This window comes from Lissotriton helveticus, chromosome 2_1, assembly GCF_964261635.1.
Source record: "Lissotriton helveticus chromosome 2_1, aLisHel1.1, whole genome shotgun sequence".
NCBI lineage: Eukaryota > Metazoa > Chordata > Amphibia > Caudata > Salamandridae > Lissotriton > Lissotriton helveticus.
The window spans coordinates 1,456,179,419-1,456,207,392 of NC_136059.1; the positions used below are offsets into that span (position 1 = coordinate 1,456,179,419).

Here is a 27,974-nt window from a genome sequence, read left to right on the forward strand (position 1 = left end):
CACTACGTTTCCTGCAAAAGTCCATCGCATGCTGAACGTGGCCACTTTCGGCACATTTCTTTCTGCAACAGTGCTTATAGCCTCTGCTCAGCTGCCCCATATTGCGGAGGGGATTACTGCAATCTTCTTACCGGTGAGCCTGGTGGGTACGTGTACTTCACTGTTGGGCGGGCATTGCTTCAACGCCATGCTCTCCGCGCCGTGGACAGCGGATTTTTGGGAGGGGTGCTGCTATGTCTTAATTAACCCTTCTAAATCGAAGGTGAGGTGCATGCGTGTTTTTGCTCTTTCGACTGTTGGGTGCCTTTCACTTGGGGGCTCATTTACAAGTCCCCTTGGTGTTTACTGTTAATAATATTTTTCGGACTCCTCTCACGTAAGGTAGGCCCAGCCAGGAGCACCGGGCGTCGACTGCTCGCTCGGTAAACAGAGGCTTGCTGGAGGCTGCCTGGCTAGATTCCTCGCCGCTTTCACAACTGCCTTCGCCTTCCTGTTTCTATAAAGTGTTTACATTCCTTTGAAGAGAAAGAACACTGAAAGACGCAACGCTCGCGGAAGCTAATGGCAATTAAAGAGCCGTGGAAGCATTTTGCAACCGTGTCATTCCAAAGGCGGGTGCCACTACCGCCCAGAAAGAAACCCTAAGGGCACGACAGGTAGAACGTACCCGGGGGTGCGGCGGCATAACTTCCCCCTGATTCGCTCAGTGTTAGTCCATGCTGGCAGTCTTTCTTCTGCAGCCTGCCCCCGGGGAGGCTTGCATTCAGCAAGGCGCACCTCCCCCTACACTAAAGTGCACTTAACCTTGCCCTCTGTGGTTTTCTGGTTGATAGAAAGGTGGGTTTCGAGTGTCTGCTCTCGGTCTCCCGTGAGACTTACAATAGTGTGTGTCATTCAGGCGTCCCGCCAAATTATATTTGGTGTACCTAACAGGTAAATGACCCCAGGCCGTGCCCCAGCACGTGTAGATTTGTGTAGTGGGTGGGTGACTTATTTAAAGACCTAAATAAAAATAATTTGTCACCCTTGGCATCTCCGTTCCTTAAAAGGAAGTCAAACACGACTGTGTAACCAAGCCATCAATTACCATCCTTCATATTTTCTAGAAGGAAAAAAACGTGCAGCCCATCAGTGTCAAGCTCTGGTCCAACCTAGACTGACACAGCAAGAAATGATTAATTTGTGTGCAGTATAAGCCCCCACCCCCCGCCCCTTAACTACATTGCATCCCGAAAGAAAACCAGTTTAGCTTTTTAATTCTCTCTCCAAAACTAAACTTGCCTATTGTGCTACTTCATTTGGTCGCCCATTTTTTAAATGTTGCCAAATTACTATTTCGTTTTTTTGTAATATTGTTTCCAAAACTAAACACTTATCTAAAGGTGGCCTAAGCTGAGTGAAATAACTCGTTAGCTACAATTTGATGTAGGAGAAACCCTGCTCTGATTGTCACGCACAGAGGGGTTACTTGAGAGTACAATCACAGAGAACGTGATATCAAGCTGTAGGTGTGTGCGAATGTATGTGCTTGCAATTATATACCTATATACATAAGGTCATGACCCTCGCATGACCACTTGCTGAGCGCAGGGCTGACCACCTACATATATCCTCTATACGAGCACATGTACAAACACCTGAATTTCCAAGTACATTGGAAATACATAAACACTTTAGGACGCATCGCATGATATTTTTTGTAGCAACTTTGTGCAATACATTGTAGGACTAATTGCTCACAAGATTTAAGTAAATACTGCATTTCTACTGTATGATACTTAGAATAACAAAATTGTAATCCTATATGAATGAGAATGTCTTTTATGCTGTAAGTATAGCACAGTGCAACGTGCTATTCGTCCACAAAGCACTTCAGTTCCTCATCAGAATTAGAAAGTGCTGTATAAATGCTATTGCTACACAATATGTTGGTTATACTAGGATTTTCATTTTTTACAAGGTTGCAACAAGACTGCACATTTACTATTAATGCGCTGATTGTGAATAAACTGTGTGTAGGGTGCTAGTGTAGTACTATTTTTTATAGTATAGGTTAGGTTATTGACTTTGTAAAGTCTCTCCAAACCACGTTTTATCAATAGCAGTTGCTAGGTGAATAAGTTAATTCACATAGAATATACAATAAAGAACATTCCTTGACTATAAATCATTCTAAATGTTTCATGTGCAAGAAATGCACATTTCTTCGGTTGTTTAAAGAATAATTGAGTGTATAGTCGCAGTACATCATCACCTTTTGAGTTAACTCTTTTATGCTGTACTAGAATAGACCCATCAGTGCCATGAAGTAAGAGGGTAGGGGTCGGGCTGCCAGAGTATACGTCTATACTTCACAGTATACTTATACACTCCTGCCACAGTATACATTTATACTCCCGCCTCAGTATATGTTTATACTCCTGCTACAGTATACTTGCATAATCCTGCTACAGTATACTTGCATACTCATGCTACAGTATACTTGCATACACCTGCTACAGTATGCTTGCGTACTCCTGCCACAGTGTACTTGCGTACTCCTGCCACATTATACTTGCATACTCCTTCCACAGTATACTTGCATACTCCTGCCACAGAATAAATTGATACTCCTGCCACAATATACTTTGAGAAAGGGTACCTTGCAGAGAAGAAAATAATGTGCATGTACTGTCCATCATGGGTGGGTTTGATATGAGTAAAAATGGCCTCCCCTTGCACAGAAAATCTTTGCAGAGGCTAAGGCAAAGGGAAACCAGGAACATAAAAATATATATATAAACAAAACTTAGCTGGGGAGAAAAATCTTCACACAGATGTAACTTACAACTGATGTGAAACAAAAAACAAAATCCTGAACATTTCCTTAGTGCTACCAGTATCGGAACACCACAGTACCTCAGATGCCTGCCAGCTGTTAACATATAGTAACAACAGCCACACTTTCCTTCCCGTGTCAGTGAGCAAGAATTGGGAAAGTAATTTAATTCACTTCCAAGTGGTAAATAAAGCTGTGTGCAATTTGTATTGTACAAGCTAATCTTCTTGTTAGATCCATATTTTTGGGCTTCCTCTATTTTGCGTAATTTCCTATTTCCTTACTCCGATTGCCTGGTTATCTGTCTCTCTGGGGAGAGCTGATTGGGGCAGAAATGGGATTAACAGGATTTCTGCATGTGCTGTCTGCCATCTGCTAGCAATGTCTAGTGTGGGATTTACAAGAACTGGACAGTGGATCTTCGCAAGGGAATTGTATGCAAAATCCTTTATAATCGCAATCCTATTGTGAGAATAGACCTCTGATGAGCAATGCAAAAAGCTCTAACTTTTGCAAAGGCGAAACCGTTGCATTGTAAATGCTTGTTTAATTCTTCTTCAATGCTGGCCTTAGTATGTGAGACAAGCCACCCTCATTCACTTAAACTAAAGCAAACAAAAAAACAAAAAGCCTACAGTACCTGGTATTCCCAAGAGGTCTCCTATTAAAGGACTAACCAGGGCCCACCCAGCTTAATTTCTGAGATCCAACGACATCAGGGGCTTTGAGGGTGGTATGGCCGTTTATATGAAAAACACTGACTTTGGAGCTCTTAACTTTCTATTCTATTCTTTTTCAGTGCTGGCCATAGTAAGAGAGACAAGCCACCCTCAGTCACCTAAAGTGAAACAAAAAACAAAAAAAGCCTACAACTCCTGGTATTCCCAGGCGGGCTTTCATCAAGGTACTAACCAGACAAGACCCTGCTATACTTCAGGTGCTTTCAGGGAGTTGTGGCCGTAGGTATGAAAAGCACTTACTTTGAGCTCCTAGCTTTTTTCATTCTTCTTCAGTGCTGGCCAGGCCATAGTAAGTGAGACAAGCCACCCTCTTTCTCCTAAAGCAAAACAAAACAACGAAAAAGCCTACAGCAACTGATAATCCAAGGCAGTCTCCCATTCAGGTACTAACTGGGCCTGACCTAGCTGATTCACTTCTGAGATCAAATGCCTTCTGTGTGATATGGCCGAAGGTATGAAAAGCACTGCCTTTGGGCTTTTTCATTTTTCTTCAGTGCTGGCCATAGTTAGTGAGATGAGCCACGTTCTTTCACCTAAATCAAAACAAACAAAAACAACAAACAGCCTACAGCACCTGGTATTCCCAAGCCGTCTCCTTATCCAGGTGCTTACCTGGCCTGACACTACTTAACTTCCTAAATCACGTTATTTCATGTGTTTTTAAGGTGGTATGGTCATAGGCATGAAAATCACTGACTTTAGGGCTCTTAGCTGTTTTCATTCTTCTTCAGTGCTTGGCATAGTAAGCAAGACTAGCCACTCTCTTTCACATAAAGCAAACGCAAAAACAAAACAATTAAAATAAAAAGCCAACAGCACCTGGTATTCCCAGAAAGTCTCCCATCCAGGTTCTAACCAGGCCTGACTCTCATTCACCTAAAGCAAAACAAACAAAAAAACAAATAGCCTACAGCACCTTGTATTTCCAGAGAGTCTCTCATCCAGGTTCTAATGAGGCCTGAGCCTGCTTAACTTCTCAAATCAGACAAGATCAGTTGCTGTCAGGTTGGTATCTCTCTTGGCGTAAAATGCACTGACTTTGGGGCTGTCAGCTTTTTTTCATTCTTCTTCAGTGCTGTCTATGGCAAGTGAGACAAGCCACCCTAAAGCAAAACAAACAAAACAAAAAAAGCCTACTGCACTTGGTATTCCAAGGAGGTCTCCCGTCTAGGCACTAACCTGGCCCGACACTGCTTAACTTCCTATATCACAAGCGATCATGTGTTTTCAAGGTGGTATAGCCAAAGCCATGAAAATCACTGACTTTGGGGCTCTTAGCTTTTTTTATTCTTCTACAGTGCTGGCCATACTAAGCGAGACAAGCCACCGTCATTCACCTAAAGCAAAAAATAAGCCTACAGCACCTGGTATTCCCATGCAGTCTCCCATCCAGGAATGAACCAGGCCTGACCCTGCTTAACTTCTGAGGTCAGACGAGATCAGGTGCTTTCTGAGTGGTATGGCTGTAGGCATGACAAGTACTGACTTTGGGGCACTTGGCTTTTTTCTTTCTTTTTCAGTGCTGGACATATTAAGTGAGACAAGCCACCCTTATTCCCCTAAGGCAAAACAAAATAAAAAACAAAAAGCCTACAGCACCTGGTATTCCACCCGGTCTCTCATGCAGGTACTGACCAGGCCTGACGCTGCCTATCTTCTGAGATCAGACGAGATCAGGTGCTTTCAGGGTGGTATGGCTGTAGGCATGAAAACCGCTGACTTTGGGGCTCTTAGCTTTTGTCATTCTTCGTCAGTGCTGGCCATAGTAAATGAGACAAGCCACCCTCATTCACCTAAAGGAAAACAAAAAAAACAATAAGCATACAGCACCTGTTATTCTTATTCGGTCTTCCATCCAGGCACGAACAAGATCCGACCTTGTTTATCTTCTGAGATCAGATGCCTCAAGGGTGGTATGGCAATAGGCAAGAAGAGCTCTGACTTTGGGAATCTTCGCTTTTTTCATTCTTCTTCAGTGTTGGAGACAGTAAGTGAGACAAGCCACCCTCATTCACCTAAAGCAAAACAAAAATAGCAGTGCTGGCATTCCCAGGCTGTCACCCACCTAGGTACTGACCAGGTCCGACGCTGCTAAAGTTCTGAGACAAGCCACCCTTATTCCCCAAAGGCAAAACAAAATAAAAAACAAAAAGCGTTCAGCACCTGGTATTCCAACCGGTCTCTCATTCAGGTACTGACCAGGCCTGACACTCCAGTACAATCTCAAGTAAGCATGTACTAAGAACTGCATTTACCATCATGCTAAGGGGAGAACTGTGCTGGGAGGTGAAGCAGTGTGCTCCCACCCCTCCTGTCATGTATGTGTAAGTTCTAGGATATGTCCTAAGGGAAGCAATTGGAGCCTAATAGAGCCAAGAATTCCCCGGGTAAGTGCTAACCCCTCACCTGATGATTCTAAATGAAGGACCCTGTCTCTGCGGCAAGGATGGCACCCCACAAGGGATATCAGGTCTCTGCCTTGCGAAGGATAAGCCTGAAGAATCTCGGTCCAGCCTGGAAGGAATTCTTCCTCTGCCTTGGTAAGGGAGAGTGAGAGTCTTTTATAGTAAAGTGGTCACTCCGGGGTTTTTCTAGAATCAATATGTTTCGAAAACATTTGATAATCCCCTGCTAATCCTTTTCTAAACAAACATGAGCATATGCAGCTGGCTGTTGGCCATGAATGAAAAAAGTGGTGACCCTGGTACAGTATAAATCTTATGTGCCTGGGGACATATTTTGTGTACGTCAGGTACAGGGATTAAGATATGGTACCAAGAGCCTGTTGTCGGAGAGACAGAAGTCAGCTACTGGGTAAAGGTCATCTATGTAAGACAGTTATGTTGTGTGGATGGGACGCAATGTATGTAGTCTTTATGTACATGATGGAACTAACCTAAGGAACATGACACCCACTCCTCTTAAAAAGGCCAACAAGGTTGACTACGTAATGATAGTAAACGCATAAAAGGCATCAAAATCCTTCATATTAAAAGTATATTTAAGAAGCTTTTTAAAAGCGGTCTATAAAAAATAAAGTCTATAGTGAAAGTATTCTTCCCTACAGAGCTTTAAAAAAAAAATTCTATTATAATTTTGGACATATTGTAATTTGTTTTTCTGAGCTCCTTGAAAGCCACTATGTTCATCTAGTGCGAAGAAAAATAAAAACAAAGTCTGTTCGACCTTCATTTGGTACATGTATAAAAATTGCCCAAACGGTTACCAGCACACGACATGCCAAATTGTTTATGGATCCTGCACTGAAGACTCAACATCACTGTACAAGGCATCCGCAGGAGGCCGTCCCTCCAATACCTCTAGTATGAAATCAAGTGAGCACAGGTGGTCATCGCTGTTTCCCATGGCAGCCATCAGGGAAGAAGTAGATGCCTGTGTGCCTGAGGCTTATGCTTGCACATTCGTTGCACAGCCATACTCCGGTCCAACAGAAGCTGAAGCATCCTGTGGAGGCTCTAGGAACTCCATCATACACATGGGAATATGCTGTGGACAACTGTGCACATGGGCTCGTAAAGGCACCAGGAGCATGTCTATGTCCAGCGGCTCAACCAATGGAAGTGTTAGACAGGGGTCCAACACGCGTCTGAATCCGCAAAAGGGGCAGTGGAATACTGGTAGGATGCAATCAATCCAGGCCGGTCTGAAAGACAGGAACCAATGCTCACTCAGCTCTTGAAGCCAAGGTAACCGCAATAGGAACACCACTCGCTCATGACAACGTCACTCCAGCAGTGCTCTCTCCATGTCTTGAGTGATGCTGGCATCCATTGCGAAGCAATAGAAGTAAATCAGGATGCCCGCTACCGAAAGCAGGACCAAAGGAAGCCCATCAAAAATGTTTCCAAGTACGGAGTGTATGAAAGATAGAATCACTCCGGAAATGGTTTGAAAGGTGGTTAACAGTCCTGATCCAATGCTCTTAAATAAGTGTACGACGCGACTCGTGTCAGACATGATAAAAATATGATGGACAATTCTCTGAAATGGAGAGGGAAGTTCGTACGGACCAACACGTCTATCTCTGCCGAAGACCTTGCCACTTGGAGATCAAAAGTCTCTTGGGCTGAAGTTAAGGCCACATTATGCTGGAACAGTATGGCTTTCATTCTTCTTATATAATCAAACCCTGTGTTGGATACATTCAGTAAAGGCCACAGTGGTGCCTCCCTAACTTTGCGAGCTGGGGCAAACAATACTTGCTTACAACAAACAACTCTAGAGTTGATGGTCACTAGATAAGCAAGGCCGGGCGTCATTCCACAACAGCCTTGGTCATTCAGCATCAAGTAACTCCCATTTGAAAGTAACTCAAAGACCAGATGAATTACAGCAGCTGGGTAACCCTTAAGGTAGCAGGATAAGTTCGCTATTGACCCATTATTTCTTTACACACTAAAGACCCACTTAAGGCCTTTTGTCAGTTTGAACCACTCAGAAAAAAACTTCCTTGTCTTTGGTCCTGCCCCTATATATGTACAGTAACTCCCAGGTTTCTCATATGAACACTTTGCTTAAAGCTTCATATCTGCCTTATGGGTAACGTTTCAGGCAGTACTGGAATTAGAATGTCATGATTGGCAGTGTGATATAGCCATGGATTAACCATCTGTAGATGGTGACTCTTCTACAGTAAAAGGTAACTTCTCTAGTTAGGTCTCGCGTGGGCGGAGCAGCGAAGCTGCCACGCCCTGCGAGAGATATTGTTCTAAAAAGGGTACTGTAAGCCCCTCCCCTCCTTTCCATTGGGTAGCGTCAGCGTTTATGGTAAACGCTGGCTTCCCATTGGAAAAGTGGGGTTTTGGGTGCCACCCTGTCTGATTTTCGTACTGCCCCTCCGGACAAGGTAGCCTGCTTTGTGGCTGCCGTAAAGACATTTCTTATCTGCTTGTTTATTTTACAAGCAGATAAGAAAATTCTTCACACAGCTGTGAAGCAGGCCCAGGCCCTCAGGCTGCCTTCATGCCTGCAGCACGCACCACTGCTGATCTCTTATTGGGCCGTGTACTCAGCAGCAGCTCTCCCCCCACCCACCCTGGCCGGGCTCTCCTTCCCTTCGTCTGCCAGGAGGAGGGGGCGAGGAGGAGGGCTGTAGATGAAAGGAAGCCGCTACTGGAACTGTGCACCCAGCCTTGCTGTGAACACAGCACAGCGAGGTGAGGCTGGCACAAGCCGTTATGCTTCCCTGCCCTGTATTTTTATAGCGCCTAGTGTCGTTGGCTAAGCGCTGTTTTGTTTGTTCTGGTGCCCCTCCCACCTCGACCCTTCATCTCCTTGGGCCATCTGTCTGGGGTTCTAGCCGGAGGGGAGGGAGAGGTTCTCTGACAGTGGTGTGTAGGAGGAGCCGCGCTGGCTCATATTAATTGGCCACAGACAGGGAGAGTCTCCTAGGAAGAGGGGGCGGGAAGGGTTGGTTGTGAGAAGTGGGCAGAGATGAACCATCCTTTGAACAGAAGGCATGTCATTCCCTTCTCGTCAGCGGGTGAGCCATGCTAGGGTGAGTCAGTGGGATTCAGCACCAGGGCAGGCGTGCAATCTGCCGTCTTGCATCTCTCCTTCACCTCTCTGGCCCGTCTCCCCTCCCTTTTAGACCTGGCCCAGAGATAGCTTTAGTTTTTGCTGTCGTCATGCAATAATTTTTTTTATAAAAAGCATATTTACAAACATAAGTTGAGTGGAATGCGTCAGCCGCCTTACCTAATTAGTATGTACAACTGTCTTTCACATGTTGCTCCAACCCACCACAGCCTCGGAGAATGGGCTAGTCTTTTTCTGTCAGTGACAGCATTTAACCTAATTACCTGTGCACATCAGCCTAACAAGTAGCGCACTTCACTCCCATTACTAGTCAGATAATACTAGATGCAGACAGTGCTTTTTTCCACTTTTTATTGTTTTATTTGTTTTGTAGTCATTTTTGTGCGTTTATACTATAACTTCAGCTAGCAGTAATTATTTGTGTGCAGTGGTCTCCTGTAACCCGGTGGCCACTGCATCTGCTGCACAAATGATACCTACGCCGCAGCTGGTGCTAACTGTAGCCTTCCAGCTGCCCAACAGAGGGAGCTTCGACTCAAGGCTGACTGACAACTTTCGAAAAGAGCAAGTTCGTTTAGGGATTGTGCTGAATCATCTGAAAAAACAGAAGCGCCTGGAAGAAGCATTTATTGCAGCAAACGCTCATTCTGTTGTCTAGCGGTCTTCCCAGAACACACCCAGCTGCAACGGGGTCTCACCTGCTGGAACCGGTCACGGTGCGTATTTGGTTTTCATGAAAGCAGGATGTGGATAACGGCATCTGTGTTACTCCGATAAACCATGTTGAGCCTGTGTTGCAGGCACATGAAGTAGTGCATTCTGGGAGTTGTATTCCTGCTTCAGTTAAACTGAACAGATTTGACATAACAGCATCTGGTAACCATAGCCACTGGGGACTCCATGGACAGCCCTGTAAGAGCGCGAGGCCATGGCACACCCTTGTGCTCCCCATTCCCAAGGGCTCCCAACTGCTGGCATAAAAACTTGCTCTTCTACTGACTGGGGAAGGGATGAAGCCAACGTTTGCTGGATTGTCACATAATGGGCAGGAAAAGGTGAGGGTCGAATGCACTCAGCTTGCACCAGGAGTATTTTGTCACAGGGAGCAGAGCCTGTTTTTATTCTCTGGACCCTTCTCAGCAGCAGGCTGAGGATGTCGTTGAGTACAGTTTAAAAGATGATGGTGAGTAGTGTTTCTGTAGAGTGTGTTTACCCGAGTGCGTGTCTTTTTAATATTAAACTCAGGACCCGCCCCCCCTTCTTGTGCACGTGAAGAGAACTTTGCTCCTTAAGTGACCAATGAATTGGGGCCAACATCATCAGTGTCTCAGTAGAACCCCTGCTGGCAGTGTTGTTACAGTAGTCTCACCCCTGCCCACCTCGAGCCGCCCCTCCCCCAGCACATCATCACATTGTGAGTTTTAATTCATCTAATCCAGGGTGTGTGTTTGTATTATATTTACAACCCCCGCAGGTGACTCCGGAGGCTGAAAACCACCAGGGCACGTGCCTCAGATACTGGACCTCCGAGTGGCCCCTGGAACTGTGGGAAGCTGAACAGCCCCCTCCAATGAATGATCTCCCCCTACTACACAGAAGCAGGGGTGTAGTTCTATGTGTGCATTGAGGTTCACTGTATCCCCAAAGACAGACCGCGTGCCCCCGACATTCCTGCCCCCCCCAGCCCGAGGTCACAATGTACCCGTCGGGCACCAACACAGTGCAGCCAGTACATTCACTTCTTTCATGGCACCCCACATCTTAACACTAACACCTCCCCAGCCCCGTGCCAAAACCACAGTGAGAATGGAAAAAGCCAGAAGCAGAATGGGACGGGCCACCATTATGGCGGTCGCCCTAGACCCTGGGATTTAAAAGAAGGGGGGAGGGGCGCGTCAGCAATGACGCGGACCCCCTCGTACGCGGCAGCCAATGGGTGAACCAGAAGCACTTTAGTGTTTCCGGTTCAATAGTCACTTCACTTCCGGCCCGATGGAAGCAACGGGGCTCATCCCTTAAAAGGGGAGCTTGCAAAGGAAGCAGCCTCTTTGTCCCTGCTGCTCCCTCCTCGCCACATCCATCCTCCACGGGCCGACCAGCCCCCCTTTTTTAAACGTTTTGTTTATCTTTCAGGCAATCTTCATAGGAGCGTCGGAGCGGAAGCGGATCCCGCATCGTGGCTGGAGCCGCTGCAACACAGGGCAAGAGGGGACACAGTCTCCTGTTGAGAACATTTCACGTGGGCTAGGGTGCCGCAATTTGGCACACGTAGCAGGATCACGCTATCGCCATGGCCCCTAATGCGCGGCGGACCGAAAAGCGTTCCCACACTGAGGTCATGCTAGAGTCCTTGATGCAGCAAGTGCAGGCCATGGGCCAGACCCTCAATAGACTGCAGGACAAGGTGGAGGGCCCAGAAGCAGTAGGGGGAAGGCCAAAGCTGCTTATTGTGCCCCCAAGGAATTACTCCCCGCCTCTGCCAAAGCGGAACCGGCGCAAACACGGTAGTAAGGATAGCGGTGGGGCCACACAGGGGCTCGCTATCCCGGTAGCGCCCTCGGGCGAGGCAGTAGCTACCACCCCATTAGAGAGCCAAGCAACGCCAACAGCGACCCCCCTGGGTGGTGGGGGGGTTAGGCTAATTGAGAGACAGTTGACCGCGCCAGGGCCCCACCAGAACGTAGTGACTGTGCACGACGCACCAGGGCTGCCAGAAATGGCAGCTAGTTTGGCGGCGGTTCTACCAAGGTTAGATACAATTGGAAATTGGTCACATGCCGCAGGGGCGTCATCTGGAGGGGGTGATACGATGGAATGGGCGAGAAGGTTACTGGCCGAACTAGGGGCTGGTAAAGCAAAGGAGGTGCCGGCATTACCGGCGGGGAACGCAAGGTAGGTGCCTGCTAGTCCAATCCCCAATGACGCAACCGTAGGGTCACGGGACCGGGTGCCGGGCACCAGTAGCAACAGTTTGCCAGGAACAAGCAACAGCGTGAACGAGCCAGATGCAAAAAAGAAGGCTGATGTAACAGCATCGTCAGGTATAAATCAGCATTTGATGCCACTGGGTGTGGGGGAAATGCGCTCGGGGAGGGAGCGATTAGGGCGGCATCTGTCTAAAGAAATGAAAGAAAAGATATGGAAAGGGGAATACGTGAACATGTTTTTTCTCCTGATTGATGAGGCAGACAGGGAAGAGGCTATGAAGAATGAGGAATGGACCCATCCTAGGGAATGGTCTAACATTTTACTGAAATACAGGGTGGAGGAGAGCTTGGCAAATTGGATCCAGGGTTTCTCCACATACATGTCTGTAATGCTTGAACGTTTCCAAGAGGTTGGGTCAGAAATGGCAATTTATCAGAAAAGGATCACCCTCGCTCATGCAGGCAAGGGAGGGGATGGGTGGAAAGATTATGATAAAGCTTTTAGGAGGGCAAAGGCCCAGGACTCTTCCTTGAGGTGGGATCAGACTGATATGTTTCTCCACCTGAAACATCTGGTGGTGGCCTCGCCGGAGGGCGTGCTGGGACCAGTCCCAGATGCAGTGCGCTTCCCGCCCTTTAAGGCAAGCCCAGCTGTGAATGTGGGGGGTAGTACGGCCAGATCAGGGAGCGGTAGCAAGAAAGGTGTTTGCTTTGACTTTAACAAATGTTCCTGTTCCAGGGCCCCCGGCACGTGTAAATTCAAACACGCCTGTGGGTATTGCGGTAATGCTTCCCACCCAGAGTCCAAGTGCAACAAAAAAGCTAGGGACAAAGGGGGTAGAAAACAAGATTAGTGAAGTACGGTTAGGAAAGGCTATATCTCCTGTGAACGTTGGAGCCATGATACCTTGGTTGGAGCGGTACAGCTGTGCTGATTCGGCAAGGGTTATCAGGGAGGGTTTTGTGGAAGGTTTCAGGATACCTGTACAAGGGCACAGCGGTGTAACACACTGTAGGACCCAAGTGTCTGTTAGATCCAACATGAGCATAGCAAGGGCAAAAATTCTGAAGGATTTGAAACTAGGAAGGGTGGCTGGACCGTTTGAGGACGTCCCGATGGCAGATTTTGTGTGCTCACCCCTATGGTACCAAAAAAGGCGCCGGGGGAATTCATATTGATCCACAACCTATCCCCACCTAGGGGCAGTTCAGTGAATGATGCCATTGCGGACACGCTGTGTAGTGTCAAGTACACTTTTTTTGATCAGGCTGTGGCCATGCTGAGAACTTTAGGTCAGGGGGCACTGCTCGCAAAGTCTGACATTGAATCAGCCTTCTCCTTGCTGCCCGTTCACCCCGCTGATTGTCACCTTCTAGGAATCCAGTTTGAGGGCAAGTAATATGTGGACAAGTGTATGCCAATGGGATGCTCAGTGTCCTGCGCCTATTTTGAACAATTCAGTTCCTTCCTAGAATGGGCATTCAGGGAAAAGTCCGAGCACCAGTGGGTCCTTCACTACCTGGATGACTTTCTTTTTCTAGGGACTCCAGGTTCGGGGGAATGCAGGACAGCCTTGCAGGAATTTTGCGCTCTCATGCAGGAATTTGGGGTACCATTGGCTTCTGATAAAACGGTGGGCCCAGCTATCGTCATTGAATTTCTGGGGATTGAGTTAGACTCCATGCAAGAGGTGTCCAGACTACCACGTGACAAGGTCGGGGGATTTGGACGCGCCTTGGAATGCTGCATTGACAGAGAAAAAGTTACACTACACCAGTTACAGCGGGTGGTGGGCCAGTTGAACTTTGCGTTGCGCATCATTCCAATGGCGCGCCCTTTCTCTCGCACTATTGCTCATGCCATGTCCGGTCTCAAGGAAAAGCATCATCACACCAGGTTGACCAGGGAAGTCAGGCAGGATATGCAGATATGGAGGGCTTTCCTGCGGGATTTTAATGGCAAAGTGGTGTGGCCTAGCCCGCTTATGTCCAACTCTGAACTAGGTTTAATGACCGACGCCGCAGGCAGCGAAAGTTTTGGTGCCATTCTGGGGCACGACTGGGTGGCGGAACATTGGCCAGAGTGGTGGAAGAGCTCAGGGCTCACCAGCAACATAACTTTTCTCAAGCTCTTCCCAATTCTGGTAGCTTTGGTCGTCTGGGCAGAGGCATTGAGGGATCAGTCAGTCATATTTTGGTCTGACAACATGGGAGTGGTGGAATGCATAAACAACCAGTCAGCCAAGTACGAGATGTTGCTGCGCTTGCTGAAAGAGATAGTGTTGCAGTGCATGAAGTTGAATGTGCTCTTCAGAGCAAAACATGTCCCAGGTGTGTTGAATCACGCAGCTGACGCATTGTCTCGTTTTAAAATGCAGACATTCAGGGCACACATTCCAGAGGCAGCACTCCACCCGACACCTTTCCCAGAACGACTCTGGCAACTTGGTGCCCCAGAGTACCGCACCTCGTGGCTGCAAGTCTAGCACCTAGGACAAGGAGTGCCTATGAAGGGGTGTTTGGTTCTTTTCGTCTTTTTTTAGGGGACGAGTGGGGCAGCAAGTGGTTAGACCATGAGTCAGTACTGTCATACCTTGCTTTCATGTGGGAACAGGGCCGCACAGTGGCAGCAGCAAGGAGACATGTCGCAGCAATATCTTGTTTTGCAAAACTACATGGGAAGGGTGACCCCACTAAGCATTTTGTGATACGGCAGGCTTTGAAGGGGTGGCAGCGTTTGCAAGGGAACCAGTCTGATGTTAGGAGGCCTGTCGGCCTAAAGACCCTAGGAAAGCTAGTGTTGGCCTTACCACAGGTTTGTACATCACCTGGTGAGGCCGTCCTTTTTCAGGCGACATTCTGCCTAGCATTTTACGGTGCTTTCAGGGTGGGTGAGCTAGTCGCAAGGAATAAGCATCATTGGCTGTGGGGGGATCCAAGCAGGACACGTGAAGCTGGGCGAGGGCTCGGTGATGATCTCCATAGCCAAATCAAAAAACGATCAGGAAGGTAGGGGGGATTCCGTAGTCTTGCACAGGGCAGGGAACACAGCATGCTGCCCTGTCACCAGGTTAGAGGCCTTCATGGCCCAAAGGGCACAAAGTTTAGGAGAGCCATTGTTTATACACAAGGATGGGACGCCACTTACAGTGTTCCAGTTTAAAAGAGTTATGCTCAAGGCACTTGAGGAGGCCGGGTTAGATCACGCTAACTTCGGAACCCACTCTTTCAGGATAGGTGCAGCCACAGAAGCAGCGGCAAGGGGCCTGGGTAGGGAACGTGTTAAAAAGATCGGCAGGTGGACTTCCGACTGCTATAAAAGATATGTGCGGCTGTACAAGCTTTAAAATCAGGGTAGCAATGTTTGTTTAGGCCCACTTGCCCTATCCCTGATTCTTGTGACTCAAGAATGAGGGAAAGTTTTTTGTTGGTGGTACCAGAGATACTTCATGGTTTGGTATTGTGGGAGTCATTGCATGACATGCCAGCGTGGCGCTGCACTGCCCCTGCCCCTTTTCTTTACATTTACTTGCAGTTTCTTCATCCTGTGACTCGGGGAGAAGCGTGCTTCCGTTCAAAGGGTGGCTGTTCGCAGCGAAGTAACTAAAGAGGTGACCCAAGTTTACTCTCCGCACCAGAAGAACCAGGAGATTTGGGTGGTAGGACACTCCTATGTTCTCCGTCTGAATACTTTCTTTACAGGATCCGTCAAGGATAGGGTGACAAGCTTAGGGGCAAAAATGTCATTTTTTGGGCAGGGAGGTTTGTGCATGGGGCAATTTAGGGAGCTGGTGAGCCATGCTTTGTGCACAAGCTCAGGACCACCAGAAATCTGGATCCTGCACCTGGGGGATAATGATTTGGCCAAATTAGGTGGGAGAATACTGACTGAAGAATTACTTACAGAAGTGGGGTGGCTGGCGAAGCAGTGTCCTCAGTCCATAATAGCTTGGTCCCACTTGATACCGAGGTTTCAGTGGAGGGGGGGGCGAATCAGTCAGGGCGTTGAATCACGCGGTAAAGCGGCTCAACAATAAATTTGATAAATTGTTTAGGACCCCTAGATTAAGGACCATGACACACAGGTACATCAGGGGAGATCAGTTTTTTCTACACCTTTCACATGAAGGGAATCATGCCTTTATGGACGACATCATAGCCTGGCTGGAGGGTTTGAAACAGAGTACAGGACCTTTCTAGCTGCAGGAGGGGGCCAGATAGTCGGTCAAGTATACTGGCCTGTGGCGGTAAGGTCAACAGGGGTAAGCATAGTCTGCGGTCTTAGCGGTCAGCTCCATGTAACTCCGGGGGTAGTGACAGCCGGTAAGTAGGCTGTCGAGGTGCGGGGGCCAGGGGAGTTATCCTTCCCAGTGGGCCTAGAGCCACCCTTGCACGTGCATGCGCAGAAAATCTGTGGCCCCCTTTAATGGAGTTCAAGGACAGGGCGTAGGGGGGCCCGGGGGAAAAAGATCTGTCCGATAAGCTGTACCCCCTGCGCAACCTTGCTCCGGGAGCAGTAGTGGTAGTACCCTGGGACTAAAAGGAGGGAGGGGAGAGAAGCTTGCCAGATGTTGACTTTGCCGTCAGGCTCTAGAAGGGACACACAGAAAGTCATATCATGCATTGTTATATTTACGGTAGGAGTGCCTTCTGTATTGTAGTGTAGTTCCTATTATCCCAATAGGCTCTGCGCATTGGAATACTACCTTCAATAGTATAGACGTATAGACGTAGGACTGAGGTTAACTAGGTCTTCTACTGACGATATTAGACTTAAAGTTATGTGTTTGCCAGCTAGCTCAGAGTTCACGGGAAACTTTCTCGAATAGACAAGGAGGAGTTTAACCTCCCTGGATAGAAAAGAAGGGATTTAGTTTCTGACAACCATAGAACATGACAACTTTGCTCTCCCCTAATCAAGAGTATATCTCTAGAGTCGTGTGAAAACAAAAGACAACTTATTTTACTCAGTCAGTACGTGCATTCTTAGTTTCACCAGATTGTAGAGAAAAGGAAGAGACGGGCGTGTTCAATAAAAAGGTGTTATTTATTGATCAGTCTCTTTTCTCGTATAAGAGAAATGAATCGCTATTATTGCAATACTTAAGGTTAAGTACAGTGCATACAGTAAAAGCAGAATTATAAAATAATACTGTAAAAGCATTGATATGGTTTCTTAGCCATATGATACTTTAAAATGGATAAAATATATACATACATATATACATTGACTAATCGTACTCAACTGGTGCTTCTAACTACGCCTACCCCAGTGTACCTGACCTAAGCCTAATACGTGGGAGGGAGTAGATAAGTAGCAGTTTAAGTTAAGTTTGCTTTGCCAAGGATCTGCTTCAAGAATTCTCTGCAAGGGGTTATTCAGTTCTGTATCTGGGATTTAGAAGGCTGGAGGGCTGGTATCTCTATCTCAGGGCTTGATATCCCAGCTGCCTGCAGGAGAAAAGGCAGCGTCTCTCTCTCAGCGCGTCAGAAGGGAGGGGCAGCGTCTGTGGGCTTCGCTGTCAGCTGGGCTCCTCGGCAAGTCTTGCTGCTCCAATCTTGTCACCACCACAGTGTGTTTGCTTAAGGCAATGTCGGTATTATTTATACCTGAAAGGTGCCGAGATTGACGTAAGGATGGACATAATTACGTCAATAAGGATGTCATAAGAACTGGTCGTTCGCACATTCTTTACTGAAGTTCTCGGCTAAATCAAAACAATGGCTGCGGGGATTTCCCAGGTCGCTGTAGGTTTGATTTGTTTTGAGAACTCCGTATGCCTATTAGGGGGCTGGAGAAATAGTGCTTGCCTAATGAGATGGCATGTGCTATGACCTAATCAGATAACGGGCTTCTGTGCCATTGTATGGCTAATCAGATAACGGGTTTTTGTGCCGTTGAATGGCTGCTAGTTAATTATTAACCAGACAAGGGTCAGAAATAGGGGGATCGAAACAGTACCCATAGTAAATACATCACACCCACTCCACGTAATCTATGTCCATATTTACAAATCTAGGCATAGTAAACAAAACTAGTAGTGCATGTGTATACCGAACCACCCCAAAATACAATCATATGCATTTTGAAAATTGGAAATGCGAAATACACGAAAAGATGAGTATAGTTACTATATGCACTCAAGCAGTATAATAATGCAAAATCTAATACGCATATTTTGAAATCAGCATGAACGAAATGCGGAAATTGCACATGAAATGGCTCTTAATACAGAAGAAAAAATTCGAGACCATTTCATCACAAAATCATAAAATACTTGTGAACATGCTAGAGGGTAGCTAATGTCTCTAGAGTAGCTAAAAATAGAAATTTTGTTCTCTAAGAATAGGTTTACTTTAAGCAGAAGATAAGTGTCCCAAAAAATTGTAAATATTTTTTGGGAAATGGAAAAAAATGTCCCGCTCTCCGTAAAACTGGTGAGAAAATTCCTTATTGCTTTATTTTCAAAGTTGAAGGCCAAATTCAGGGTGTAGGGAACGCCGTGTGCTAGCTTGCTCAAAGTCATTCTTTCTGCTCTGGTGAAAACATCATATCATTGAGACTTTCGAAAAAACTCTCAACTGCTTCTTGCGAAAGTTCCACTAACTCGGAAACAGTTGTTAACATGCATTCATGAGCATGATTGCCTTCATTGATGTTTCGATCAGCATAGCTGACAGAAGGTCGTACCTGATCGATGCTGCTTTCATCTCGTACTTCACTACTCTTCAATCGTAGTGGTGAAGTCTCCACGAATGCTGTCATCAGGATTGGTAGCCGCTGGGGACAGCACAATGCATGAGCCGTTACCGGACCCAACAAAGTCTCTGCGTCCATTGGCACATCCGATTGTAGTGTCAGACAGGTGTCCAACACGCATTCTTCGCCGCATAGCAAGCACCTTAATACAGGCATAACACAACGTTGCCTCATCGGTCTAAATGAAAGAAACCAAGTCATGTTCAGGTCTCTAAGCCGGGCTAGTCCAAGGACTTTAGTTATGCGGTCCCTGTAGCGTATGGCTAGGATCGTTTCTTCCATTGTCGCTGATGTCTTGTCTGTGACATGGTTTGCCATAGCGAAGTAACAGGATCAAAAATAGGATGCCTGCCACCAGTCCCAAAAGGAGAGGAAGTCCGCCAAAGATGGAATGGACAAAATCAGGAAAAATACCCAGGATGGCTTTGAATGGGGTTAAAGCTCCCGAAAACACTGTCTTAAATACACTTGAGATACCACTTGTATCAGAAATATTTAAGATTTCGCTCAGTATTTCAGCGAAATGTATGGGGGAATTGGTCGATAACAGTGAATGAATCTCTGCAGTTGTCCTTGCAACTTGGAGATCATACGTTTCTTTTGATGACGTTAACCGGGTTGGCGTCTGTAGGAGCACAGTCTTCATTCTGCTTAAAGTATCAATTCGAATAGAAGACATTTTCAAACTGGGCCATAACCTTTTGCCTCCCTGTCTGGAGCATCGTTTGGGAACAATACTCGTTCACAGCACATGACCTTCGTAGTCACGGTTATGAGATAAGGTTTTCCGGGCAGCAAACTGCAACATCTGCGATCTACAATTAGAATGTAACTCCCGTTCGAGAGTCTCCTAAAGAATGGTTCTATTTGTGTTGCAGGTGTGCCTAGCTGGTGACATGAAAGGTTATTCGAAGTCCCTTCACAGGCTCCATGCAAACTAATACCCTGACACAGAAGTGTACCGCTTAGTGACCTCGCACAATTATTGCCACTAAGAAACACACTTTGGCCTTTATTACTGATACATGCGTGTGTATAGGGCAAGTTCCATGTTGACTTAATGTATCCTTTACCCAACCTTTCATACTGGCCTGCCTGTATATATTTTTGGCAGTATTGAAACTGGAAAGTCGTTATCGGAATATTTATTATCCCATGTATTATCCATTCGATGACAGGTCGTTCTGACATTGTCAAAGGTAATCTCTCAAGTTTTTCAATGCTCAGAATTGTATAGTCAGCACCCTTCTGTGCCAAACTGATTTGTTTATCAGTAAGGTTAAAGATATTAAATAATGACGTTGTGTTGATTAAACTCCAAGGCACATAGCCTGAACGCAGATTTTGTAACGTCCAGCCAAGCTGTACAATAGAACGTAATTGAGACTGACCGTGTTGTAACATTAGTAAGTCTTGCTCTATTATATCGATTGCTGAAGACACAATACTGTCCAGTGAATATATTCTGGAAGACAGAGTCATTAACCCATTGTCCACAACAGAAAGCGATTTTTCCAAATTAATACGGTCAATTTCCCGTATTTTTTCTGCTGTCTCAATTTGAGTTTCTTTCCAAGCTTCATTGTAAGCTGCATATATAGAGGCCGCTATGAAACGTTTTTGACGCTGTTTGCGTGGTCCCATAATGAAATCACGCAAGTCAGCACCTTCATTAAGTAAAGTTAGGTGTTGCTTAATTTCTGCCAGTGTGGATGTTTGGAGCCATTGAAGGCAGAGCTTGCCCACACTGTAAGTAGTTACAATCCCTGGATGTTGTCTTTGGGAGTATCTAGGGTCTGGCCTGGTCAATTTGAACCCCTGTATTTTGTTCAGGAATCTGTCTGGACAGTTATTCGTGTCTGTGGGCCAGATCAAACATTGTTTCCAATCAGGATGTGTTCTGTTTTGGTTTAAAATATGGTTTACGTCTATCTCAACATCCGTAGTGCTATTACTGTCCGTTGTTGGCTTTGGAATAGACGGTTTATTTAAGTCTTTGATTTTGGCTAGGCCAAGACATGTAGTCTGTTGAATTGTGTCATTCAAAAATATAATTTGTTTTGGGATCATGCAGGCTCTAAACAATGATTCTATACCCTGCACTTGCCAATCTTTTGTACCCCAGATCGTTTTCGTTTCAATGTTATTGTTCCAGAAATCAAAACAAATGTATTCATTTTTTCAAAGAATGAGTCTGTTTATATCAATTTTGTGTTTGTAAGCATGGTTTTCATACCTGTCCTATTTGACAATTTGAAATAGAATGTTTCTGCATTACTTGTGTTAAACCCTGAAAAATATGGTTATTTATCATATAATGTTTTCGAACTACCTTTTGGTGGAGTAGCACAATGTTCCCATTGGTTATAATTTTAAATATTTCTAGGTTGTGCAGATTTATGTAGATAATGGTTACCATAGTGGTTGTAGCAGAACATCTGATCATAATTAGACGAACCCTGCAAATAATCATGTTCTGTAAATTTAGCAGACATTACTAGGTCAGACATCATATCATTAATACTTTCAAAGTCCCAATCATCAGCAAATGTGCTTGGTTTTACAAAGTCACTTAACGAGATCTTAAATTGATGTGGATACTTCAGGATTTCAACCGGGCCATAGATTTCATAATCAGTATTGTCCCATGCTACACCGCCTGGTATAGGATTGGCTGTGAAGTTCACTGAAGAAAGTTCTCTTTTCTCGACGTGTGAAGATGTGTGTGGTTTAAGGACCAAGTTGATTTTCTGGCTTGCTGTGTCCATTTTAGCATATTTTCCCTCAATGAAATGTCCCAAGCATAGTACCATGATGAGCCAAAGAATGAGGACAAATGCACCTATTGCCACCCACATTTCAATCCATGGAGAAATCAGATAGGTTTCTTTGAGTTGATGAAAAAGTTCCTTTGCTTTGTCTTTAAAAGTTTTTGTTGATTGCTGTACTTCTGGTTCACTTGGATCTTCAGAAAAATCATCGAAGTTGATGAAGTAGCCGGATGCCGTTCTGTCAATTGTTCCAATTGCTTCTGGATTACTTTTTGCTTTTGGAATTTGTTTTGTTTCATTAGAATAGTCTGTAGTTACATCATCGTAGGTCGGTGTTTCTTGATGAAAAGCTTTGATTTGGGGTTTAAGAGGTTTAAGTTCCATTGCTTTATTGCATAGTCCTTGTTGTTTCACTGTAGATTTTTCAAATGTGATCAGTCTTTCAGTTTGAACCTCTGTGGATGTAGCAAACTTTGGTGTTCTGCTACTTCTTGGGAGTCCACTTGGCCTACTACTTGTTATCGGCCACATGATTGTGGTTTAACCAGGTCGATGGATACAACTCGGTTCTCCTTTTTACCAGCAAGGGGCGGTAGTACTACTGATCTTGTCCCGTTGACAGACAAGACAGGAACTGCTTTTCTGTAAGAAGGCCCAAATTCCTTCTTTACCGCGATCTTCTCTCTGACCAGATCCCCGATTTTTGGAATCCAGACAGGCCTTGCTGGGACAGGTGGTTTCTCTTCAGTGGTTGTTGGCTGTTGTTTCAATTTTATGTTGCTCAGGTCTCTTCTTGTTTCATTTAAGTCCTGTAAAATAGCCAAGCTATCTTTGATATCAAAGCATTTTTCTTTAACCACTGAAGTTTGACTATCTAAGTCCTGGATTAACATTCTAGTCCCAAACAATAGTTCGTACGGACTGAGTCCTTTCAGAGAATTTCTTGGCAGATTGTTTAGACTACGTTGGACACTTATTAGATGTTTGACTCACCCAGCTCCCGAACCTAATACCCTTTCCGTTATAGATTGCTCTATGCCTTGGTTTTTTCTTTACACCATCCCGTTTCCCTCAGTTGGAAGTGAGAAGAGTCCCGCTATGCAATGCTCATTTGGCCAAGCATTCCCCACAAGCTCGAGAGCTTAAAGGAAAAATATTGGTCAGAACGTAGCATGCTCCTAGCGTATATGCCATTATAGACTCGCAAATCTTTTTATAACAGTCCAGACGTCAGCCGAGCGCTGGGGTCTACATTGTAAGTGAAAAATAGTCTTTACATGTTAATATGACGCATTATTCATGATGGGTATTTTTTAATTTTTTATTCTTGTTTATTATCTGGAACGAAATGCCATGGCAATATACCGTTTCTCTCGCCACTGCGATCTTTGTTGCAGTCTGGGCAGTGTTTTACAAAAATGTGATGGTGCAGGCTCATGCCTGGCCACCAGTATACTGATTGTAATTCTTCCAGAGAATCTTTAAGCTTGAGGTGTCTAAGACCCTCACCCATATGTGCGTCTGCTATTAACAAGCTTCTCCTGTTCGTGTTTGGAATCATTCTATCCCCCACTCCAGGGATTCAAGCAAAAGCAACGGAGTGTGCATCGATTATGTATGTATAATTGAGTGGATAGTTGATCGGTAGCGCTGAGCAGTCGCCTTTTGATGACGTTTTTACCGCCAGCACAGTTTCACCGTCAATGTATTTTACTGAACGCTTTTTTCTAGCTACGGAAGCCGATTTAGTTGCTACCGCTGTGGCTGTCTCAGCCAATGAATTCCCTGCAACGTGAACGCCATCACGCTGATGACTCAATGAATGTATCACGTGAGTCTTTGGTAGTTCTTTCTTTAAAAGAACTACTTGTTCCCAAAGCGTTTTTTGCTTTATTGTGGCACCTGTGTCATCTTCGTAACCGTTTTGAATCCATTTCTGTAAATCTTTATTGTATGATTTGACGCAGTAATACGAATCGCACACTATAAGTGTCGGGAATTCGCGATCGGCATTATCTAGCGCCATTTTTAACGCTATTATTTCAGTTTGTTGTTCTGAATTATTTTCCACTGAGTGTGATTTCGTAAATAGAGGTCTCAGTTTACCTCCGCGCCACACGTCTTTTACAATCTCGCATGTGGCGTTGTATGCTTGCTCTCCCCAAACTGAGGGTTGAGCATGTCCGTCTGTATAGATTACACAGGCGTACTGTCGTAAAGGCAGAATGTCGATTGGCAGAGGATATTCTCTTTCATATTCTAGATATTTTAATTCCTTCAATTCCGGATCAAAATAGTATTTTACTTTGTCTGTAGCAATAGAATTTACCCATTGAATCCATTCTGGATTCAATGCCGTTGTCGGTAAATTACAAGGGGTTGTTAATGCCTCAAAAGCTGATTCTGCTGTTCTGACTGTAATACGTCTACCGTCAGCTTGGTCTTTTTCTCTTGCTACAGCCGTCTGAACCGCATGAACAATGTTTTCCTTAATGCTGAACGTTTTTTCAGCTTCTGTGTACAAGTGTTATTTGTATGCTATTGGTACCTTTTCTCCCTCATTAGAGGTCAGGTATGTGAATCCGCATCTTCCTGGGATGACTCGAATCACAAGATTGCGTGTGTTGTCACGTGTTTGTAATTTTGTTTTAACTAACATGTCTGTTTGTAAAGATCTCAAAATTTCTGTGTGTTTTTGAGTCCAATTGATTCTTTTAAAATCTGGTTTTATTAGATCATAGAGAGGTTTAACTCTCTCTGCATAATTTATAATGTAAGTTCTTCCGAAATTTAGGAAGCCTAGAATTGATTGTAGATTTTTTAGTGTTCTAGGTGCTTGGATTACAGCACATTTCTCTAGGAAATTGTCAGCCAGGAATTTGCCTTCACTTGATAATTCATATCCTAAAAACAGGACAGTTAGATGGGCAATTCTTGACTTTTTTAAGTCGAATTTGTAACCCTCTGCTGCGAACCCAAGTATTACGGTGTTCACTCTTTTCAAGTGAGTATCCAAGTCATCATCTGTTAGATAGATGTCATCGACATAAGATAATGCCTCATCATCATATATTTGTAGTAGCTCTGTTACTCTCGCTGAGAATAATCCTGGCCTGTGAACCCCTGGGGCAAACGGCAGAAAATTTTTTGCGCGCCATTTATTGAAAACGCGGTCAAATATCTGCTTTCTGGTGCTATATTTTGACAAAAGAATCCATTAGAGATGTCTAATGTTGTTTTGTATTTTTTGCGCACTTTGTTATTCATTAGTGCTGCACTGTGTGAGTTTTGCACTGCAAAAGTTTTGCAACATGAGTTCAAGTGTCTGTAGTCCAAAACAAGACGATATGAATTATCTGGTTTGGAGACAGGAAACAAAGGATTGTTCATTTGTGAGGTGCAAGTTTCAATCACCCCCTGGTATTCAAGTTGATCTAGGATCTCTTTTACCTGTTTTTTAGCTTCTTGCTTAATTGGGTACTGCCTCTGTGCAGTAGGTTGTGATTTTAACTGGATTTTGTGAGGAGGAGAGTCCTCATCCCATCCCACATGGTTTTTATATAATGCAGGGACTCATATAGGCTGGAGAGGGTTTTGGACGCTATGTCCCCTGTGCTGGCCAGGAAGCTGTTTCTCCAATGGAGATATGGCACATTGCCTCTGCGATCTTTCACCAGCTCCTGGTCAACACCGCCCTCCACCAAGCAGTGCCCGGCATGTATTGGTGCTGAGGAAAGCGATCTACATGTGGTCCTGTTTTGCCCAATTTACAAGGCAGCGAGGAAATATTGGCTCCTTCCACTTATTAGAAACCTTGGTTGTAGGGAGTATCTCCCGATGTACAGAATCTTAAAAACCGATGTTTCAAGCCCAAATGTGTTTGCACTAGCAAAATTTCTTACCAATGTCTGGCACACCCGCACCCGTATTCTGAAGTCGCAGGCTCCCACCTAATTTTAAGTTTACAATTTTAAATGCAATTCTATTAGCATGAAATTCCTAGAATGGAACAATTTCACATTTTATAAGTATGTATTGATTGTTTACCAGGATGATTTTATAATGGTTGTATATGTTTTTACTGTATATCTTTTATGGCCATACGGCCGAAATAAAGATTGATAATGATGATATAATGCAGGAGCTTGGGCTACTGCCCACTTTCTTGCAAGTGTATATTTTTTATGTATTGGAATATGATTTGAGAAGGCAGGCATAATTATTTCTTCGCCATGAGGGCACTCCCTGACAAACTCTGGTGGCCAGTCTTTTTCAGCTAGAAGGATGGTATAGCCCTTGGAGAGATTATCCCAAAATAGACCCCTTATTTTCCTAGTCTTATCTCCCTCTATACGCAATGTTATTTCATATATTTTATGAGGTTTGCTAACTCTGGTATCTGCAGTTTCCACCTGAATGTATTCATTCGTGTCCATTGTCTCCAGATGATTCATAAGGATCTTGCGAGCTATGCTCACTTCTGCTGCGCTGTCTAGCATTGTCTGAGCCCATTCTCCGTTTTTCAGCTGTGTCCTCAGTATTCTCGGCATGTTTGATTACTTTTGATACTGGCTACCTTCTTCTTTGGAAATTGTAATTTTTTATTTTGATGAGCAGGTTCCTTGTCTTTGGACTTGACGTGCTCTTCCCTGTGTTCTGATCGTCCTCTTCTTTCCGATTTCTGCGAGGAAGTCTGAAAAGATTGAGAGGGACGTGTATCAATATCTTGATATCTATCAGGTTTTTTTATATTATCCCTATTTCTAAGGTTGTATTTTTTCACAGAGGGCTCCCTCTGGGGAGACTTGCGTCCTTGGTCCGGAGATCTTTCTCTCCGCCGAGGAGACCTTCCTCTGGACTGGAATCTTTTTTCTTTAGGATTGGATTGTTTATTTCCATCCCAGCTCTTTTTTTGGAGTGTTTAGATTATTTTTAATAAATACCTTTTCAGGACTTTCAATTAGTTGGGGTTTCACCGGTATGTCACCCAAACTATCTCTTCCTAGTTCCTCATAGGATTTTTCTATGATTCTGGCAATTTTAAATGGTTGGTCTGTTATTTTTGTCTCTTTCAACCTCTGGCGGATCGCCACATTTGTTGCTTCTCCCTTTATATTGGCTAATAATATTGCCGAGACCTGCTTGAAGTCTTTTAGTAATTTCATACCAAGAGTTAAAGCAGGTTCTGGACCGTATTCATTTTGAATTTGTTTTAGCACTTCTGGTATTACTGACATGGATGGAACACCATGTGTTTTTGTGTAAATAGAAGCAAAGACTGTACCCCAAGTGTCACAGTCCTCCACATGAGGTGCGATTCCCATTGGAAGACAGATAGTCAGAATCCTGTGTTTCTCAACAGAGGTGGTATCCGGAAACACCGCATCTATTTGAGTGATTTTTTGTGCTAACCAGAATGGAATTTTTTCCCGTTTTGCGGGTACTTTACCTAGACAGGACTGTATGTTCTGTGGTGTAATTTTATTTGTGTTCCCCTGATGAGGGGTCAGCTGTGGAATTTTAATAGCTGGTTGGACTGTTGAAGTCCGCATTACATATTGGACTAATTGTCTGTGTATTTTAATTAGTTGTTTTAGCTGTGCTAAAAGATCTGGTGCAGGCATTTCTTCAATGTCTGGATGTGGTGTGTATCCGGCTAGGACCGGCCACGTTGCTCCTGGTCTACCTAGTGGACCGAGCCTGGTGATGTGATTATTATGTTTTAGGGCGCCATTAAACAAGAGCAGGTGCTCTTGGTATTTGAGTGGTATTTCCACCTCCTCGAAAGGAGTGTACTCATTCGGAGGTTCCTCTATTTTGTAATAGTGGAAGTCCTTTGTTACAGCGTTTGCTGCTGGAAAGTTTATCCATGAATAGAATACCTCTGTATGCCGATATTTGTGTGCCTCAATTACGAATATTACTGTACCACCTCTCGGTGTCAGCCCATTTTCTATAAGTTTTAAGGTTATAGTTTTCCTTATGTTGACCGGGATGAGTATTGCCTCCGGGTCTTGCTGTAGGAGACTATTGTCATCTGCTAGGAGTTGAGCTGCTACTCTAACTGTCTCCCTTTCTACTTCACTGTCTGACATTTTGCTGACAGGAAGGTTATTTTGTTTATTTGCAGATCAGGTTTCTATGGAAACAAAGAACAGTGTATCCTTCAACGTTGAATAAACCAATAACCATACCTAAGAGTCTCCTCCTACGAAGTTTGGCGGATATAACCTTTCACCCACTCCAGACGTCTTTGGAGTATTATGGGGAAAAGGGGTCTGTGTGAAAAAGCACGACTGAGTTACTCTAATGTCTTACGTTAGATTTATCGCCTATCCACACCGTTGGGCGCCATGTAGTGTAGTTCCTATTATCCCAATAGGCTCTACGCATTGGAAT

The 27,974-nt window shown here is 44.8% G+C and overlaps 1 long non-coding RNA gene and 2 pseudogenes across 1 annotated transcript in view; all 3 read right to left on the minus strand.

Moving 5' to 3' along the window:
* LOC144819795 (uncharacterized) overlaps nucleotides 1–27,974 on the minus strand; it is a 139,856-nt gene that overhangs the window by 87,996 nt on the left and 23,886 nt on the right. The gene's annotated exons all lie outside the window — the stretch shown is intronic.
* On the minus strand, nucleotides 4,911–5,029 carry LOC144821053 (5S ribosomal RNA; annotated as a pseudogene).
* Nucleotides 5,146–5,263, minus strand: LOC144820783 (5S ribosomal RNA; annotated as a pseudogene).